The sequence below is a fragment of the Olea europaea genome, unplaced genomic scaffold (genome assembly GCF_002742605.1).
Source record: "Olea europaea var. sylvestris unplaced genomic scaffold, O_europaea_v1 scaffold652, whole genome shotgun sequence".
Classification (NCBI taxonomy): domain Eukaryota; kingdom Viridiplantae; phylum Streptophyta; class Magnoliopsida; order Lamiales; family Oleaceae; genus Olea; species Olea europaea.
The window spans coordinates 216,799-223,404 of NW_019264892.1; the positions used below are offsets into that span (position 1 = coordinate 216,799).

General features: G+C 35.3%; 1 non-coding gene across 1 annotated transcript; it reads left to right on the forward strand.

The window, feature by feature from the left end:
• The first annotated feature begins 6,295 nt into the window (after positions 1–6,295).
• Positions 6,296–6,366, forward strand: TRNAG-GCC. Its single transcript has one exon. It is a non-coding gene; the product is annotated as a tRNA-Gly (tRNA).
• Positions 6,367–6,606: the final 240 nt, after the last annotated feature.

A 6,606-nucleotide genomic window follows, 5' to 3' on the forward strand; every position in this document is an offset into this window, starting at 1 on the left:
GTCCCTAGATTTGCTGAGAGTAGAATTTGAAATTCAGCTGCGCAAAGCAACAATAAGAACATACATTAATATATGGGGAAACTATAAAGGTTTGGACTACTGCAATTCTTGAGCCCAAGTTTGTTGATCCGTTATCCTATAGTGGATGACCTAGCCCAGTGAGTGATTCATTATTCTGAAGGTTCCAGAACTAAATAAAGCGTGTTTTGAAAACACGCCTTTACTTGTAAAAGACGACCTATGCTTAATTTCATACATCTAGAAGATGGACAACCGTTGGATCAGCCCTCTTTCTTATAAATTGAGATATTATTCTAGGGTTGAAGCGAAGTTCTGGAACCCTAATTTTTTCTCATTCGACAATTGTTCTTCTTCTTTTACACTCTTCATCTTCTGGATGAATTTCTCTGTAATATCTTAGTGAAATTGTTTTAAGTGAGAGAGAGTGAAAAGTTCTGCCTCTTGGTTAGTTTGTGATGTAATTTTTGAGGGCCATTTGTGGTTTGAGCGACTAAACTTTTGGGTTCTTCCTGTAACTTTGATTTTTGCCTAGTTTTGGGGTTGTGATAGTGGATTCAAGCAAAATCCTAACGGATGCTCAATGGGGGATTAGGGGTTAGCAATGGTCGCCAATTGGGCCGAAAATTCTTTGTGCTTTTTACTTTCTTGCCATTGTTTTGTGTGTTTTTCGTTAAAGTTAGTTGAGTCACAAAAAGTCGTGTTATTTTTGGGACCAACAAAAACAAAATAGTTGATAATATCTGAAAATGTTACACATCTTTAGCTTTCAATTTCTAGCTACCAAAATTACATATTCAAAGAATAGAATTAAGATCCAACCTGCAATGGTCTGGACAATGTCCTGGAGAGAGGCTCGCCTCTGTACCCGAAACAGATGCGCTACCCAGGTTCACGAATATCTATTGCAAAATCTGTGGCACTCTCCTCCACTTTTTCTCCTCGATCCAGTCTAATTCTGTAATTTATCGATGATAAGTGCATTTTGTGCATTTATTTATGCCATTTTACTAAACGTTTATGTCGTCAAATTATTAATTTTTACTTAACTTGGGCTATTTTCTTTTGTCTTTAGTGACGAGCCCGTGTGAAGCAATTGGAAATAAAGAATGATGAAATTGAATGAAATCGGCAATTCTAAAGTTCAACTACCGTACTTTAAAAATTGAAGATGACATGGGCTGTATAATTAAATAGAAATTGAAAGATTAAATTGCATATTTGGAAGAAATGAGGCCTTGGAAAGAATTATTGTATTAATTGGGCCTCAAAGAAAGGGCTGCTATACAACACAAATACGCCGGGAATAAGAGTCCTCTTAAAAAAAAAAAAAAATTCCATTGGGGACGGCAATTGGCTGGGAGAAAAACCACGGAAAAACAGAAACAGTTTGGAAGAAAAAAGGGGTAGTCGGTTGGAATTTTTGGAAGGAATACACACGGCAATTGTTGAAGAAAAATTTGAGGGAGATTATACACGCAAACAGAGAGAGAAAGGGATAAAAAATAAACATTGTTGCTCGGAAAAAAAGGGGCTCTTTGATATACTTTATAAACACAATTTGTGGCAGCTTTAGAGGAATTGGCAGCTGAATTTGGAATTAAAACATTCACATATGGCTGTTGGAAATTAAAAAGTGGGAAGCAGGCACGTATAATGGAGATAGACGTACACCCATGGACAGCAGTTGAAGAAATAATGTCAGATTTCCTTGTGCGATAATTCATTAACAAATTGTGCAAGAATTTTGAATAATAATCACGTTCTGTCTATTTTTGGTGAAGTCTTTTATCCTTTCTTTGTTTAATTTCAATATCATGCGTGGCTAATTTCTTTATTGTTAGGATGTGATGAACCATTGTTATGCACTTTTAGTTTGAATAATTAAATTGACGATAAATTTGATTGAATGTTTGGATGTTTATTATCGTTTTTCATACTTTTCAATTAATTGACCATTGGTTGAATTGTTTGTGGATTTTATTGTTATCGAGAGAGACAATATGATCATTAGCACAAAATAATAAATATTGTAAAGTTCGATAGAGAATAGAGATATACATCTATACTTCATATGATTGTTATAAGATGTTCTAACTCGTTTAATGCATTTATCATATTCGCATCTTTCATCGAGATATATGAATGTCATATGAGGGGAATAGATTTGATAACTATCGAGAGAGGTTTTCAAATAAAATAGGAACATTGATCAACAAGCATGGTTTCAAATTGTCAATTTAAATTGATTTGATGAATTTTCTTACATTGCTTTTTAGGTTAGTTGATAGATTTAATATTGTTTAATTACAGATCAATTTGCTATTCGATTGAGAGTATTGTTAGCTTTAACTCGATAAGAATAGGCCAAAAAGTCGTATTACCCGCGCCTTTAGCCAGGAGAGGGTTTTCATCTTCTCGTTTTGAGACATTATGGCTTTTGGGTCGACCCCAGTAAAAATCAAACACATAGTCATCGTGGGTTCGACACTCTACACACCACTTTATTATCCGTTCACGATCCCGTTCACTTGCGAATAAAAAAAGATCAAATTTTTTGGCGCCATTATCGGGGATTATTGTTTTTGACTAGTTTTAGTTAATTTTAACTTTAATATGTATTCTTTTTTTAGTTTAGTTTAGTTTATTAATTTAGAATTTTTTTATAGTGTTTCTTGCTTTCTTTTTCACGACTTTGTATGCGAAATTCGAGAACTGGTGATCTTGCTCAATTTGACTCAGAAATCGAACGAACATTCAACTTTCAAAAAGACAACAGCTTGAAAACACACCAAAAATAGAAAGAGGAAAATATGGCAAAAAAAAATCCAAATCAAATAGCCATCGGGGCTAATTTGGGAGTAGAACAACCGAATATCGCTGCAGTGAATGAAAATGGAAGGCTCAATGGAGAGTATATGGTTCCACCAGTTGTGGAAAGCTAGTCTAGTATCGTATACCCAGCGTTTGGTTAGGTAAACTTCCACCTAAGGACAGATGTCATCAACATGTTCTAAAATGCGCTACAATTTTTTGAAAAAGCTACAGAGAATCCCAACGCTCATATGTCAATATTTTTGGACATGTATGCAACAATTGAATATCCGAGCATTTCAAGCGAAGCAATTAGACTAAGACTCTTCCCATACACATTGAGGGATTCAGCAAATGAATGGTTAGACACTTGCCCACCATAAAGCATCACAACATCAAACCAATTGAGTCAGAAATTTCTTAGAAAATATTTCCCATCGAAAATGATTCCAAATCTAAGGGACAAAATCACTACTTTTCAGCAAATGGTCCCAGAAAGCTATTCAGAGGCTTAGGAACGATACAAGGGTTTACTTCGCTAATGCCCACAACACGGATTGTAGAAGTGGTTTCAAGTGCAATGCGCCGCTTCTACATTGGTTTGAACCCGATTAGTAGGGCTAACGTAGACTCTGCATGCAATGGTTCTATCACAAAAAGAACCACAGATTAGGTCTACCAAATCATGGAGGACTTGACATTTACCAATTCACTTTGGCCTACTGAAAGAATGAGAAAGATGATGGGATATTCAAAGTTGATTCTTTAACAACACTTTCAGCACAATTGGCATCATTGCACAGAAGATAGATTAGATGAGTATAGCCCAGACAGTAGGACCGAAATGCAAACATTGTGGAGGAAAGCACGAGAGTGTTGATTGTAATGTAGGATCTCCTTTTGCTCAAACAGTAGAAGACGTGAACTACACTCAGAATTTTTAAAGGCAACAATACAATTCAAATCCTAACACATATTACCCAGGCTGGAAAAATCACCCAGGTTTTCAATGGAGTAATAATCAGGGAGCTCAGATCCTGCTACAGCAAATTGCACCACCCGAATTTCAACAGAATGAGAAGAAGTCTTCACTAGAAGATCTTGTGACTAAGTTAGCAGAAATATTCACTCAACACATGCAAAGAACATACAAGACTTTACAAGTTCAAGGAACTGCTATCAAGAATTTAGAAAATCAGATGGGACATATAGCAAAAGCACTCTCAGAAAGACAGCAAGGAGCATTGCCAAGCGACACAGAAACAAATCCCAAACAGCAGGTAATGGCAGTAAAGTTGTGGAGAGTGAGGAAATTGAGGCAATCACTACACGCAACGAGGTTCAACTTTCAGAAATTATAGTTGGGAGACGGGTGATGGAAAATAAAAAGGCACCTTTTACAGATGAGGAGCATGTGGATAAATCTGAATAATTAGACAAAGTAGTTCTATCTCACGAGCTAGAAAATTTGCAGGTCAAGACAACCGTTCCTATCAAACCTTATGTGCCTCCGGTCCCATTTTCGCAGAGATTACAAAAGAGAAAATTGGAAGATCAATTTACAAAGTTCTTGGACACCTTCAAGAAGCTTCATGTCAACATCCCACTGATTGAAACTATATCTCAAATATCGAACTATGCAAAGTTTCTGAGAGAGATTCCATCCAAAAATAGAAGGCTTACAGATTTTGAGACCATCAAGTTAAATGAGGAGTGTAGTGCCATCTTGCAGAACAAATTACCTCCCAAGCTACAAGATCCAAGGAGTCTCAAAATACATTGCTCAATGGGGAATGATTCAAATTTTAATTGTTTATGTGACTCAGGAGTAAGTATAAACCTAATGCCTTTCTCTGTATATAGGAAATTAGGATTGGAAAAGTTAAAGGACACTTCCATTTCCCTTCAAGTGGCAGACAGATCATTTAAATACCTGCGAGGAGTGGTTGAGAACGTGCTCATTAAAGTGGGCAAATTCATATTCCCGATTGATTTAGTTGTCTTAGATATAGAGGAGCCATGGGATACATCATTACTTATCTTGGGCAGATCCTCCTTATCAACGAGTCGAGCTGTCAAGGACTTTGAAAGTGACGAACTGTCATTGAGAGTGGAAGATAAGGAAGAGAAGTTTGAAAATCTATAACACTATCGAAAATTCATTACATGAACAAATTGTGCAAGAATTTTGAATAATAATCATGTTCTGTCTATTTTTGGTGAAGTCTTTTATCCTTTCTTTGTTTAATTTCAATATCATGCGTGGCTAATTTCTTTATTGCTAGGATGTAATGAACCCTTGTTATGAATTTTTAGTTTGAATAATTAAATTGACGATATATTTGTTTGAATATTTGGATATTTATTATCGTTTTTCATACTTTTCAATTAATTGGTCATTGGTTGAATTGTTTGTGGATTTTGTTGTTATCGAGAGAGACAATAGGATCATTAGCACAAAATAATAAATATTGTGAAGTTCGATAGAGGATAAAATATACATCTATGCTTCATATGGTTGTTATAAGATGTTCTAACACGTTTGATACATTTATCATATTCGTATATTATATCGAGAGATAGGAATGTTATATGAGGGGAATACAGTTGATAACTATCTAGAGAGGTTTCAAATAAAATAGAAACATTGATCAACAAACATGATTTCAAATTGTCAATTTAAATTGTTGAATTAAAAATGGATTAGTAAGGAGGATTCTACATCTTAGCAATCTTTTTTTGCAAATTTGATAAATTTTCTTGCATTGCTTTTTAGGTTAGTTGATAGATATAATATTGTTTAGTTAAAAATTGATTTGCTATTCGGTTGAGGGTATTGTTAGCTTTAACTCGATCAAACACAGTATTTATGGGTTCGGCACTCTACACACCACTTTATTACTTGTTCACGATTCCATTTACTTGCGGGTAAACAAACAACCAATCGAAAACCCATGTTACCCGTTAGCTTATCCTCCTTGTTCCATCACTCAAACTCTCGATGTATCCTATCTCATAGCATTTTTTTAATCGATTTCTTCATTATGTTTGACTTTGTAAGCATTTGCCTTGGTTTCTTGGTCTGAATTCGCTTGCAATGCTACTTGAATACTACACGTACTGGGACCATCACTCGTTTAAATAGTCATTTTGCGGGGAATTTTACAGGGTTGGCAAGGGTTAGATGAGTGTGTTTTGTAATAGAGAATACTCCAGCCGTTATCACATTAGGACCTTTGACGTCTACGAAGATTATGTTATTAATGAATTAAACTTTTATTTAAATAAATTAATGAGTATTTTTTGTAATTTAAGACGGCAATTTCTAGCGGCCATTTGCCTCAACCTTCGTGCTCGAAATTTTCAGTATTGGATTCATGCAACGTCATATATAAACTAATTAAAGAATTTTTTACCTGGAAATCTGGACAGAATGATTAGGTAAATATAAATCAGCATGTGAGCACCAGTGGTCTAGTGGTAGAATAGTACCCTGCCACGGTACGGACCCGGGTTCGATTCCCGGCTGGTGCAATTCAAATTTTTTTGCCATTAAAATATGGTTTCGAAAATTTACAGCAGTTAAAACACCAAATGTTGCCCCCATTGCTTTGTCGTCTGCTCTCGGCTTGCCTCTCTTCCTTATCAATTGCTCTACGAACCTGGCCTCGTTTCGTAACTTTAGTCCTTATTTTCAGCTTTTAGCGTATTTTTGTTTTTAGTGCTTTCGTTGCAGAATGATGGTAGGTTATTATTATTATTATTATTATTATT